At 45.1% G+C, this 15,159-nt stretch overlaps 1 long non-coding RNA gene across 36 annotated transcripts; it reads right to left on the reverse strand.

Annotated features, from left to right (window-relative positions):
• Positions 1-854: 854 nt before the first annotated feature.
• On the reverse strand, positions 855-8,156 carry LOC127341394 (uncharacterized). 36 transcript variants are annotated; one of them, XR_007875487.2, is made up of 13 exons: positions 7,606-8,144; positions 7,122-7,530; positions 6,749-6,897; positions 6,509-6,574; positions 6,081-6,213; positions 5,211-5,341; positions 4,830-5,040; positions 4,394-4,437; positions 3,210-3,266; positions 2,571-2,621; positions 2,296-2,437; positions 1,627-1,759; positions 855-1,497 (listed from the first exon to the last, which is right to left on the reverse strand). It is a non-coding gene; the product is annotated as an uncharacterized lncRNA (long non-coding RNA). The 36 variants fall into 36 exon arrangements; XR_007875477.2 differs by having other exon boundaries at positions 2,571-4,021; positions 4,862-5,040; positions 7,606-8,152; XR_007875465.2 differs by having other exon boundaries at positions 2,571-4,021; positions 7,606-8,151.
• Between the last annotated feature and the right edge of the window lie 7,003 nt (positions 8,157-15,159).

Raw genomic sequence — 15,159 nt, forward strand, 5'->3', positions numbered from 1 at the left:
CATCTTAGAGGAGCACTCGACGGATTGCGGCCTTTTGTCATAATCATGTTTTGAGTGTTGGGTGTGTGTGGGTGTCCCAGCCTTGTCTTAGGCTTGTAATGTAAACTTCTTTTCTATCAATGAATCGAAACGCAAAGCTTTTTGCGTTTTCGCGAAAAAAAAAAGAGGGTCAGAGCCAAGGTCACCTTACGGATCGGCGTCGACGTCCATCTTGTAGATGTCGATACCTTCTCGTCGACGCCCCGTGGTACAACAGGTCTTCTTTATCCGATCTCTCAGGCTGGACTTTAGTTTGGATGTAGCTGACTGTGATCGTTGGTGCGCGAATCCTAGACGATGGCAACCAAGGCGTGTTCCCGTGAGGCGTTGAGGCTCCTGCCGAGAACCGTGGTTTTGGTTGCGTCGTGAAGGTGGACAGGCCAGAGACAGGACGAAGTAAGCCGATAAGGTGAGGTGCGACGGCATCACGGTAAGATCCGCTCTCACAGTGAGACAGGAGGTACGGCGGCACCTCATCCGGAAAGATCAGCAGAACGCCCAGATGGCGAGATGGCAAGTTCCGGCGAAGTAAGCAGAACGTCCTTACGGCCGACTCGAGGCAGGATTGCAGTGCTTTGTAGATTGTATGTTTATAGGTGTGTTGGTCTGATCGACTCCTGCATAATTTTAGTAGGACGAGCTGAGTTGTACTTGCTGCATGCCACGACTGATCAGGATTCTACTCGTCCTAGGTCATGACTCTTGGCTGGACCGAGCCAATGTAGGAACAAAGAAACGAACGGACAAACATGACGGATGAAACAAAGCAACTACGGACGACCAAGAAACCGGACGGACCAAACACCGGACGGACCGAACCACGGAAACGCTTCTCCCTTTATTATTAGGTATAGATAGATTTAGGTAACTATAAGTTTTTAGACCAGAGGGAGGGACCTGGACCTTGGACCTGAACCTGAACCAATATCACACAACTTGCTTCTAAGTTCAGTCGCTACAACATGACAACACCATGATTGCTACTTAATTAGTGGTCTGATCTCCTTTCCCTGACGTCCTCTCCAACCACTGAAGCCAGATCCGGCCTACCTTCGTCGCCCTATTCCCACCCCTGTTTGTCATGTAGGAGTTGGGGCTGCCGACGCCATCGTGCCGCCATCCCCAAAGCTTCCGTACTCCTCCCTAAGCTTGTGTCAGTGGCCTCCATGGCCACGCTGTCGTCCGCCTCCTCTCTGGCCACAACTGCTCTCGCCTCCTTCAGGTCGGAGCCTACCCCGTTAATGGGTGGCTCATGGTGGTGCGCTTTAAGGGCACCGCTCCAGCAAAGCCACCCCACAACCCTGCTTCCTTCACCAACTCGTCGCGTCCGTGGCCCAATCCTCGAGTTTGCCCTAGGTGCCCTTTCCGAGCCCTTGCATGCTAGGATGAGCTTCCTTCCGAGCATTGGATATCATTCTGGGAAGTTGATCTTTAGGGTTATTAGGAAGTTATCCATTCCTGTAAAATTAAGAGATATGAGTTGTATTAGTTTACATGATGTGCCACACTTAAAATGTGAAGATAAACATGACATTTCACAACAAGCAGCATGAATTATCAGTTAATAATTGATAGTCTTGAAAATACATTAGGCCTCATCCCAACACACAAGGCGCATCCAAAACGAAGCGGTCGACCCAGCGGAGTTTCGCGGGCGTATTTTGCGGGGCGGCCCAGCGGGGTAGCGGGATATCCCGCCCCGCTTGCAACCTGACTCATCCTGCAATTTCACAGCATTGTTCAATCCATTAAATGGCCTCAAATATTATTATATTGCACTGTAGTATTGCAACAAAGCCAATTCAACTCATGTGGTCAATTCAAATAGCATAAAAAATCCTCATCTTAAGTGTATGTGCTGAAATAATATGCTTCTCTTAAAACTCGTGAATTGCAAGTTGCACCATATTCAAATTTTATTATTGCTTTCTACGGATCATCTTGAAGAAGCCCTTCTTAGTAGCCATTTTAGAACACAAAAATATATACATGTCTAGAAAAAATGGATTTAACCTTTTTTCCTTTTAACGCTATTAAGAAATTTCTCTACATCATAAATTGGGAAGGGAGAGAAAACATAAATGTCAGTTAGTCCATCTGACATTACAACAGTTTGAACAAAACATAAATGTCAATGAGTCCATCTGTACACTGACCTTTATCTCAGGGAAAACACATGCGTCTCCATAAATCTACTTTGAGTGACGTAGACAATAAGGCATGCATCATTGGAAATACAGAGGGATGTAGACACACCTGAGGTGCTTGCATATCACAGTAGTAGTGCCACTCAGACCACGCGGAGACGGGCAGGCACAGTCGACCAGAACCACCGTCCTCGCCTCCACCACCTAGCCCCCTTCCTCCTTCATCGTTAGTCGTCACCACCATGAGGACCCTATCTCCACGTACATGCACAGATGCGCAACGAGCGTAGTCAGCTCCAAGTTAAGCAAATTTGACGGTTAACCTAATTGATCGTGTTAATTTCAGTTAAGCAAAGCACCTACTTTTTAAGTATGATGACTGACCTTGTTTTGTTGTCGCTCCAAGTTTATATGGCAGGAGCTCTGTTGTTTAAACTGTTTCCAAAATGGAAGTAATTATCATGTGCTAATGGGCCATGCGCCAGAGGTTACTAATTTCAAATAAAAAAATCTACCAGGAAACAAAGAGAATCAAAAGGATATGGAAAAAATGTACAGAGAGACTGACTACCAAAGGTGAGGAAACATTTACAGAGGTTAAATCATGACTTCAAATAGATTAGAGCAGTTTTCTTCTAGTTCAAAATCGACATGAACGAACAAATGAACGGATTCCTTTAGATTGGAGTCTCTATTTGTAGGTCACGATCAGGTCCGTATCAAAGCAAAGGTGCCTGGAAATTAACCCACATTCTTAGAAGCAGGGATCCTAGCCTAGGCCCTGAACTGAAACCTCACATGAGCCAGCTTCATTCATATGTATAGCCCTGCCTAGCCACAATATTACCAATCTCAGCCAAACAATTATGAACAATACGGTTACAAAGTAGAATATAAAAATAGGGTGGTCAAAGATCAAATCTGGTGCTATAGTCTTCGTACGCTGGCTCAATTTTTAACAATTGAGGTAACAGACAATACCAATTTTTCAGGTCGGGCTTCTTATCGGGATAGGTAAAATACCTTGGTTGGATACCAGATTTTATAAGGCCAGAGCATGTCCTTTATCCTTTTCCTTCTCTGCATACAGAAGAAAAACCCATTAATCATCTGAACCACCTGCATCAAGCACCAGCACGATCCGAATCTTTACAAAGAGGAAAAGTTCATAGAGAAATCCTCTTGTTTGGACATTTAACTTCTTTTAAGAATGCTTGGGTGCTTCATTTCGCATTGTGATGATAAAGATAAATAAAAGGCGAAGAAAGATTCTATAAGAAAAACCGACAACAATGGCGCAAATGGCGAAATCAAAACAATATTTGAACCATAAGGTTTCTATTGTTTTACTACTGTCAATGAATATTGTTTTTGCAATATCGGTATCACAAGCATTCTTTTTTCAGGGCCATATGGATCCATGACATTGAGCACTTGCTTAAAATAAATCACCCATGTAACTTTGGAAGGTTTTAGAACAAAATTACAGTAGTGCCAAAACAGAGTAACCAATAATATCAAAAGTCGATACTACATCAGCTAGGGTCCTTGCGGTTCTCTAGATGACCAGTGCACGAGTGTTGCTCCAGTTCAAAGCAGGCAAAACATGCTAACTCAAAGCTGCTCCAGATGTGCAAAGACATAAACACATTCACATTGAGAACTTGATATCCACATTTGCTTCTCCGCATAAAGCTCCCATGTACAGTTCTATGTCCGCATTGCATCTCTTATATGGCAAGCATCTGATATCCAATTCATTGGCAGTGGATCCTTCAAAACCTTAGCCAAGACGTCACAAAACTGTCCCCTTTTCTCTAAGATAGCAACCCGATCTGACAAAGAAAGACTGTTATAGTACAATTCCATAGACTAAATATTGAGCTACACAAATAGTAAACAGACACAAACTCATGTCTACGAAGCCAATATTTAGTAAAAGTTTCAGAATTTGACCCACACACCTTAATAGTAAACATGACATCTTAGCATCTATTTTAAACACTCTATGAACTTGGATAGGTTAAAACCTCACCTTATAGTCCATATTTCCGATAGGTTATGATAAAGACTAAAGTAAAGATTATGTGCGACTAAAAAATCAAGTCACCACATCCTTAAATTAAACCTCTTGGGAATCCTCAAGATATTCATACAAAAACAATCAGCCGGCCAAACTGTTCAAGAAAGTGAAAGATGCAGCTTACAGTAATTGAGAAACACCTTAGCTGCATTTTGAGGAGGTGGTAGTCTGGCAATAGGTGAACGCTATGTATAAGTGGAAGTAATCATAAATAAACAATAGCATAGAGTAACAAACATCAACCAGACTCTGCCTTTTTGATTTTTTTCTTTCTCTCAAGCATTTCTTAAACATAAATTTAGAACCCTGATGCTTTAGCCTTTACTAACAACATATTATCTGAAGCAATTCAACACAGCTAATTACTCAATCCAAAAAAATCGAAAATGTAGAAAATAGAGCAATAATCAGCATTTTACTTAGAGAAAACGATGCAAACTAAAAGGACTAAAATAACAACAGGACCTCTTCTCATACACTGTCATACTACATATGCAACACATGAGCAACACACATAGCAAATAATAAGATTCTGAACTAAGTAGAAAATACATTTTCACCTTCCAATCTGAGTGTACAAATTATCACTCACATCCAGAACTACAGTGGGGACATGTTCTTCATTTGGAGGTAGATCTGAAAATAGTTATTCTGCTGATGGTTTAACAAAAGGTTTACACTTATTGAATGGCCTTAGTTCGGTCATCAAATTGGCTCCTCGCGTACAAGTATAAGTCAAGAACAACCTGAACTGCATACAGAGAGTTTTTACTAAGCAGGCAGAAAGAAGGAATGACTCAGCAAACAAACAAAGTTAGCGAATAATGTAGTACTCCCTCCGGTCCTATTTAATTGACTCGGATTTAGTACAACTTTGTACTAAATCCGAGTCAATTAAATATGACCGGAGGGAGTAGATGTTAAGCTAAAAACTCAGCTACCTCCTTGGGTCAATCAATTTCACAACCTTGCCAAATTGTTTATTCTAGTTCCTAATGGCTTGTTTCTTCCGCACTTTCTTCTTTAAATGTAGTGTTGATATAGCTGAGCTTGGGCACAGCTGAGCACAAAGCTGCAGAATGGAAAATAGTTTTCTGTAATGTGTGGTAAGCAACATAAGGGTAAAACAAATGGCATGATTCTTCTGCACCCTGCATTGGTTACAGAGGAGTAGAAAGTTTTACCAGGAACTGCAGGCTAAAATCGAAGGCTCAAAAGGGTTAACTAACAAACGGACAAATGGTAAAGCCAAATCATTTCTAGTTTGACCAATCTCTGGGTGGCTATGTGATGATGCCCGATATACAATTCTTTCAAGGTACAAATATAAACATAGTACACATGATTGGACATATTGTTATCTGAAGAAAATATCATTGCATATTAGAATTAGAATACTTTTTCCCGTTAACCACACCAGAAAAATAGTCCATGACACCTTATTCATATAGCAAGTATGATTCTATGCCACAATAAACTTGTGTGAACTGAAATACCAAATTTGTCATGGAAATTATAGATTGTTTCCTATGGTATTGCTTGGGGACATAAAAATCCAATCTTGTTTAGTATATGGACATCATCTATTTCCAAAAGAAACCATCGACGAATTAGCCTAAGAAAACAAAGCCAATTAGTAACACAACACATCCTAATCAGTCCCAAACTCAGTTAGCGATGTAAATAGTTATTACACAAGTTCTTAATACTATTTTTTTTTGACAAAAAGAGGTTGGTTGTATTTAATTACATTACTAACTAAACCAATCCCAAACTCAAAATAATATTGTCCAGAGTGATATTTTACATACCTTGATGGAGAGCTTTGGTCTAGAGCATGATCAAGTCCCAACTCCCAAGGCATGAAGCAGTCAATGGATCAGACCTGAACTGGCCTCACCCAAACTACCTGGACTGCCGGCAGTGCTGTAGCAAACCGTCTACCTGCGCTAAACGAACGAGATAAGTCAAGAAGGATAAAAAATTGAATGGAAAAATAGAGAAGGGTCTCATGGTAACACAATTCTCCAATGTATCAAGGCAGCCATGGTGTAAGCTGTGTGCTGCAAATAGATAAGGCTTCATGGTAACAAAATTCGCCGATGCATCACAACAAATGTGGCAATAAATATATCATGCTGGTTGCTGACAATGTAACTATATATGAGTCAAAATGCAACACCCTGATTATCCAAGGGTATTCCTAGTGACAAACTGGACAGAGAGGGGCAGAAATTACAGGAATAACAGCGGCAACCTCTGGTTGTTTCTCTCCTTGTGCTTCCCCAACCAGACCTGCTGCTAGCTGCAAGGAGAACGCACTTTAAGCTTACGACCCATGGGCTAAACCAAAATTGAATTACTACATGCAGTCGGGCTGATTGTCACAGACCAGACGTTAGAGCAATGGAAGAATAAAAATAATCAAGAACACCACCAGGGCACCAGGCATTAGAGCAGGGGAAGAAGCACAACGTACCAGCCCAGATGCAGGCGTCGAGGACCACGGTCTGAGCAGAGAGGAAGAGGAGAGGGAAACGTGGGTGTGCCAGCCTTCGTCAGCGCTCGCCGCATCGCCTCCGCTCCCGCCACCACTCTCCGCGCCGCCGCCTGCCAGCGCCAGCTGTCCTGCATCGCTTGGAAGAAAATTCCCATTTGAAGGCCAAATTGTACATATTAATCACATGGCAGGTGGTTTAGCTGATTTAAAGTGTTTGTGTTGTATGACACATTAATAATGGCCATGGTACCATTATCCAGCGGATAGAGTTGAATGCAAAACAATACATGAGCGACAAAATAAAAATGGCATCTTAATATCCAAAGCAATCATTTGTGTGGAGAAGATCAACCTTTTCTAGCCACATAACCATTTTTGCCAATGGAGCAAGCCTGCTGTCTTGGTTAACTGTGTTCCATTTACCAAGTACCTATTAACCAGAAAAATTAATCCATGTAAGAATTGAGTAGTTTAGAGATTGGGTATGGTGAAAAGAAAGTCAAGCTGGCAGTAAACGAACTGAAAGACAAGGAGGGAGAGAGGAAGTGGAGCAGGGATCGAGCCTTCCCATGGCTGTTCATCTAAATTGGCAGTAAACGAACTGAAAGACAAGGAGGGAGAGAGGAAGTGGAGCAGGGATCGAGCCTTCCCATGGCTGCAGCTCGTCCTCTTGGCCAGCGCCGCCCCCAGCATCTCCTTCACATAGCGCCCCGACCAGAGCCGCCTGCTCCTGCTCCTCCACCCACGGTCCAAGATCCGACCTAGGGAAACGAGTGAGAGCTGAGAGGAGGGAGAAGCAAACCCGGACGAGCCTCAGCCTTGTGCTGCTGCCTCACCTCCTCAGCCGCAGGAGAGAGAGAAGGGGGAGATCCGGACCTTGATGGAGCTGACCTGGGAGAGGAGCCAACAGTGGGCCGCTGCGGATCTCGATCCCTCCCACCGGTTCTTCACCTGAGGTGGCCGCCCCGTGCCGGTCCCCCTCCGGCCGTGCCCGTCGCCTCGGGTCACCGCTCCGCAGATCCGCTCGCGCCGGCCCGTCTCCGGCCACGCTCGTCGCCTCCGGTCGCCGCCGGGCGACGGCTGATTGAGAAGGAAGAGAGGAGGCCGGGATTGGGGGAGAGGAGAGGAGGCACGGGATTGGGAGGAGAGGCTCGCGGTCGGTTAGGTTTTCACTGCCTTCCATTTTCTGAGCGACGCGACTCCGAATGCCCACCGCAGCAAATAAGTGGTCCCACTCAAACACGGACCCATATGTCATACACCCTCAACGAGCAGCGGTGGGTGAGGAAAACATTACTGAATCGGACGGCTGTAGGTAAAAGTGGGAACCAAAATTTACTGTACCAGGTGAAACAGACGGACCAGATGCATTTGCCCCTTTCAGATGGCCTGGTTGAGAGGGTAGTCTTGGAGCTTTTATAGGAGAAATGATCAGTCCAACTACTTATGTGTGCATTCAACTAATAATTGGTTAGTAAAAACTACTTGCCCTTTACCTTTCCAGTAGTTTCCTTAACAATTGCTTGGGAGACCTACAAAAACAATACAGCAAGTGAGGGTAGAAACTTCCATGGAAAACTGGTCGCATATTTATGAGTGCGCCACTATACAGTAAATGACTTCTACTGACGAAAACTCAGTCTTTTTTTATTGTTCTACCAAACAACAGTATTTACGAACCAAAAAAAAATGACAGAAGAGAAAATCCACCTGAGCATTTAGTTTCCCCATCGAGCAGCTTAATTAAGACAATGCCATGAAAGAGCTGTTGGGATATTTTTTTGAATTTATAACCGATCCACTAACATAAATACTTTCTTATCCATTTTAAAATACCACTAATTATGAAAAAGAAAGTTAGATTTAAAAAACACCTCGCTGAGAATTGTGTCACTTTATATCATATTGAATGAGCCGCTTAATCAATGATTGTAAGCAAACTAACCAACCTCGGCGGCAATTATGGTTTAGCATGCACAATAAGCATTGACGTAAATTATATGAAAACCGAATAGATAAAGCCATCAACAATATAAGTGTCCAGTATAAGTTTGTATTGTTGATTGGCCAATCTATGTAATTACACTGAGGAGATCTATCACCTTCTTTACACGTGCGTATTTTTTTGTACACCTAATGGGGCCTGGCATGCATGGATAATGACACATACAGTGAGAAGATCTAACATCAGTGTTAGTCCATTCAGAAGACAAGGATATAACTAACATTAGCGCTAAAAACATGGTACAAGTACATGGCACACACAAAAAATTACAGCCCTAGGCAGCTTGTTCTTGGTGACTTTTTGAATATGCTCATACACAATTAATCAATGGTCCAGTACTGCTATTGCTCTATAATAGCATTCCAATTCTCGTTTTTGTGAAGTTGTCAAAAACTGATGGTGGAAACAACTATATATTACGAATTAGCACTTGAATATATGTGCGCTGAAGTGTTATATTTCAAAATTTCATTAGTTCTTATAAAGGGAAACAATCTCAAGACCTTAAATATATATGCGCTTAAGTGTTCAATACTACAGTACAAATTAGCACTTAAATTTACGTTGACGTGTTCTAATTTCAATATAACCACTGGTTTGACACGCGATGTGTGACAATATAGAACACCATTTATTCACAAATAAAATACTTAGATACAACGGACCTTGGCATCTGAATAATTCACCATCTGTGATAAATAAATAAAACTATGTATCCCAGCCAATTAGTTCTCTAAGCATAGGAGAAAGCAGTGGCTTCTTGATATCCTTCAAATCCATCGGTTCCCTGAGTTCATATAGACTTTTTTTCACTACAAGCTTTCTAATGAGTGGAAATTTAAAATTGTAGTGTTATGTATATTTCTTGGGACCAAATACATCCTGCTATTTGGCCTCATGCACAATATGCCGGAAGGATGAGAAACACACCTCAAGTATTGGCTTAGAATTTAGTAGCTGCATCAGCATATCAAGCCTCCTTTTAATTTAAGAGAATCACAAGCATGTGCACATTAAGCTTATCAGAGACATGACAGTTTATTGATAATTTAGAAACACATGCTACTCCTCACATCACATACCAATAGGGAAAAAATATTGATGGGTCGAAACTATACCTGGGCAAGGAAGGAAAAAAGAAAGGCACAGTTGCTGCAGTAGGCCGCTTCTTGCAATTAGTACTTGCTGCAAACTGTCTGATATTTCACAAGAACAAGGTATTGGTTTGCCAACTGTGACATCCAGTAAAGTGTTTTGTTATCTACTGTCAAGAGGAAACTAAGTCGTCCATAATAAAAAGTATAGAGAAATCTCACTGTTTGCTGAAGGTTAGTACTACGGATTGTAGATTCCTTCTGAATTTTTCTTGGCCAAATTTGGCACTCGATGTTGATTGTTTCCTGTTTGGTATCTTAAGGATCAAGAGGAAACCTAAGTAATAAAACCTTATAACATATAGCGATAGCAAGTTCTTCTCTGAAGAACAATTTTTGATCCATAGCCTGTCATATTCTGGTTTCTGCCTTTTGCTGTTTTCAAATTAGTAAATCCAAAGATAAAAACGGCGAGATAAATTTGTCCAAATACTGATAAAATATGTGGAACTCCCCTCCTACCAGGATCCACAATCCTAGACCACCCCTCCGCAGAGTTCTTCTAACTGTAGGTGTGCTGCAGTCATAATATATGCCCCCTTGATGTCGCCACTACGGCTACATTCGACATCTGTGTGCCTCGATCAAGAGCACACTCCTCTTTGTTGTTCCCATCTCTTGTCAAACCCCAGCAGAACAAATCTAACACCAGATAGAGTAAACCCAAAACTAAGAATTCCCAACAATTATTGTGAGTTGTACTTTACCTTCATCGCGGCCAAGCCGACGGGTCAGATTTTGATTTGGCATCGTGGAGGCATGGAGCACCATGGTAGCGGAGGTTTCCGCCTCCTGATCCTGCAGCGAAAACCAAAATAAATTGAAAGCAGAAAGTACACAAGCTGATCATACTCGGAACTTGGAGTCGTATCGAGGTGGGAAACTACACAAGGGGAAAGTACACAAGCTGATCAGAGCTTAACCTTGGGACGCCAAATCCAACCGTAGTAAATTCGCATCAATTAACTCAAGAGTTCCTGAAACAAAAACAACAGGTGCCTGAGTAACAAGAACACAATAGCAAAAATCCAATGAATTGATTTCAAAAAAGAAAATCCAACGAAGGAGGATTAGAGGACACAGGTCAACCTCAAAAGCAACTCTAGGCAAGAGCGATGTCTGCCAAACGGGACGAAGATGCATGATATAAAGAGTAACCTAGCGAATAAGGCCGCTGCAATAGATGCGGAGTAACGTACCTCCACTCCGATTAAAAGGGAGATAGTGTAATTTCCTCGTCATTACTCCACCTTGCTTCGCGGCGAACAAAGGAGCTGAAGGAGCACGGGGCAATGATGACCTGGGAAGGCGGCAGAGAGAACTAAGCTGGTCTAAGCAATCAGCAAGGACGGCCTGGTCAAATGAACGAGAGCCCATCTGCAACAACTTCGGTACTAAATCAGCCCAATTCACCAGAAAGCACCCAGGTTAATCTTCGGAGAAGAAGCCCCTTAATGGTGGGCTGGCCGAAACGGACGATTTGCATGGTTAAAAGGCCACTGCAGCGTAACGAGATGATCCCAAAAGATCTGAGACGACCAGCAGCTCGATCGGACGGCTATGGACGGCAAGACGCTGTGGTGGCTCCTAGCTAGGTAAGTTTTACTGTTAACTTATAAGGAAAAGACCAAACAGACCACCCCTCTAGACATGCCTCATGACAATAGCTCCTCTAACCTACTGCAAAGCTAAGTATCCTAACACTATAATAAATATTAAGCATATGTAAGTAAAAGTATGATATATTAGCGTAGTCGCATCTAATTATCTATCATGGAGTAGCAGGCCGAGTTCTAGCGGAAGGTCCACGGGGAATGACCTTACTCAGCACTGGCCTACTTATTATATGTCAGGGGTATTCACCTGCTGAAAATTAAATACTCACCAAACTTTGGCTGTGAATGACGTTTCTCACTTACATCCATCCATGTTCACCAAGCTATAAGTAGCAAGTTTCATGTTCCGCCCGCACATTTCATTCCATCATGTTCACTGGAGCATATAGCAACCTTCTCTTTCACTATAGTTAATCTGCGTTGTCATAGGAACACTTCAGATTACGTGTTGGTAGCACTAGCTTATTCGTGGTGATGATGGGGGCAACACCAAAGACATGTAAGAAAAAGTGGGAGTGGGAGGCATCGGGAGTAGTGTCGAGACACGGCGGTCACCTTGCGCAGTCGGGGTACTAGAAAGGGTTGCTCTTCAACAGAATCTATCTCCATGATATGCTCTTCTGGGGCGAAACGGTAAGCTGCGATGAGGGCTATCGGATGAAGAATGTACAGCCTGAATTCATCCGGGCACGCCGAACCCACAACTAGCTGAAGATGAAATTGCAGCCGCACTTCATCAGGTCTGCAGCTGATTGAGTCCTTGACACACCGTACAATTTATCTCAGCGGTGGACACCGTGTCACGACCGGCACAGCGGCCATGCCAACTCCAAGCGTTGAGGAAGGCTGACGAGTGGGGCTACTAGGCATGTTGTGGGACCTAGTGTCACGGCCACGGAGGCACCTTAGTCGTAGCTGGCGCCACCAAGGACCTATGTGTGAAAGGTGGGTGGCGCAGGGTGTGTGCGTTAAGTTAAAGGTGGGGCCTGGGTGCCAGTGTGGTGTGTGCCTGCGGGTTATAAGCAGAGGAGTGTAACGAGTCAAGCTCAAGAAAGAAGAAATAGAACAAAAGCTAATTCTCCTCCTCCCTGGCTCTAGTTCCTTCTTCTTCTTCCCCACGAAATCCCCTCGTGGGCAAATTCTCTCACGCTGGCAATCACACCAGCCAAGGGAGTATCACACCTAGGTGTAAGTGAGCTGTGTAACACGTGTGTGTGTTGACAGCCTGTGCTGAGGGGTTAAAGTGTTGGATGCCATCCTGTATGTGGGGATCGATTGAGAAATAGAATCTGAAATTCCTCATCTCTTCTCTGTTCCCCGTCCTCTTCTTCTGAACCCTATCCCCTTCACATCCGGCGATCCGGCCGGCGTTACAGTGGTATCAGAGACTCGTCGATTCTCACCTCGTGGTGGTGGGTGTGCTACGCCTCGGCAGCGCTGTAATTCCCCTTCCCTTGGTCGAATTTCATCGTGGCGGCGAAGAAGCAGTGGGTGTGGGAGCGCGGCTTTGCTGACGTCACGCAAACCTTGGAGAATCTCGTCTCCAAGCTCACCGATCGCCTTGACGCCATGAACTCGGAGTTCAAGGACTCCTTCCGCGACGTCATGGGCACGCTCAAGTCGCAGGATGATAAAATCGAAGTCCTACGTCAGAAGACCGAGCTGCTCGAGAATTCGTTGCAGAACGCTCGGGCAGATGCGGCGGAGAACAGGGGCTCCTTCCACACGGCGCCGGCATCAGCAACCGAGTTCGTCGATAAGGGCGGCGGCATCCTTCCTCGTCCCTCTCGTCCACCTCCTCCGGTACTACCACAACTCAACATCCCTGTGGTTGCTGCTCAGGGACGGGAACACAATTTGGAGGTTCAAAGTGGTGGGGAGCCGCCGTGGCTGGGATTACTTCAGATTACGTGTTGGTAGCACTAGATTATTACATGAATGCATTGGTGTCAATCACAAGACCAGACATTCCTGGTGATGATGGGGGCAACACCAAAGACATGTAAGAAAAAGTGGGAGTGGGAGGCATCGGGACTAGTGTCGAGACTGGAAGGTAACATTGCGCAGCCGGAGTACTAGAAAATGTTGCTCTTGAACAGAATCTATCTCCATGAGATGCTCTTCTGGGGCGAAACGGTAAGTTTCGATGAGGCCTATTGGATGAAGAATGTACAGACTGAATTCATTTGGGCACGCTTAAACGAACCCACAATTAGCTGAAGATGAAATCGCGGCGACAATTCTTCAGGTTTGCAGCTGAGTCCATGACACACCCCGTACATATTTTGTAGCGCACAGCCAATCAGCACTGTACTAATCAACAGTCTTGATGCATGACGGAACAAACTAGATTAGTATGATTACACGATTTATTCAATGAATATAACTTTCTTCGGTTTATATTAGTTGACTCAACTTATTATGATATAGATATATCTAGTCAACGGACGCGGCTAGGTACAATGGTATCTAGATAAAATTAAGTCAATTAATTTGGATCGAAGGAAGTACTATTAGAGCACCTTCACCCGTCTCCCAACAAGGCGCTCAGGAGCCGTTTTTTATCCGGACAACGAAAAATAGCCCAGTCGCGTCCCCGGATCTTCGTTTTCGTTCGGATTTGAGCTTTCATCCATCCGGTGAGCCCATGTCAACCCCGCCCCCGGAGCGCGCTCGGAGAGTCCGGAGGAAACAAAAGCGCGGGAATCGTCGAGGAAAGCTCCTGCGCGCCTGGTGGCCCCGATCTATCGGTGAGAAGAGAGATCGTCCTCATCGCATCGTCTTCCGGGCGGTGTAAAAGCCTGCCGCCGATTAGTCCTCGCCCCGACGCGTAGCTTCCACGTGGTGAATTAATGCCATCTCCTCGCATTCAAGCCCGATCTCCTCTATTAATCGCGGAGCTACCACGCCTGCTCGCATTCACCACCGCCGTTCCACCTCTCCCCCATCCCCTCTCGTCTGAAAACCCTCGGCTCCAATGGCGAATTGGTTCCCCTGTGACGGCACGACGAACAATGGATTCGGCCGGCGGTCCCTCCATCAGTGGGAGGGGTGGCTTCTGTACATGGCCGGCTATCCGGCTCCGCCGGACTTCCGCGCTCCTAGCGGTTGGCGGGTGAGCGCGGGAGGTGTGCCAATCCCGCCGCCGCAAGACGACGCCCTGGTCCCTGAAATCGAGTCGGAGCTCGCCAACATGACCGACGAGGACGCGACGAGGAGCGGTTCTTCCCGGAGAACTACGTGGCGTGGACGCAATACTTCCGCGAAAGGTACGAGTGGGAGCTGGCCTCCTATGATGGCCCTCCTCCCCCTCCTGCGCGCAACAACGCCGCTGGCCGCTGTCGTTGGTGGAGCGCGCCGGGGTGCACACTGGAGGTCGTCCTCACGCACATCGAGGGTGGCAACTACCCCATGCTGGAGATGCCACCGCCGAGGCTGGTGCCCTCCGTGTCGCGACGACACGGGAGCTCCTGGATACCACGGCGCATGGCGTCGTCTTTGTCATCGGGTTCCGCATCAAGATCGGCGACGAGGTCGTCTGGATCGGCGCCTCCTGCGACGCCGAGGAGCAGCCTACGCCCCGTCAAGCTTGTAGAGCAGAATAACTCCTTAACT

Source organism: Lolium perenne, chromosome 3 (assembly GCF_019359855.2).
Source record: "Lolium perenne isolate Kyuss_39 chromosome 3, Kyuss_2.0, whole genome shotgun sequence".
NCBI lineage: Eukaryota > Viridiplantae > Streptophyta > Magnoliopsida > Poales > Poaceae > Lolium > Lolium perenne.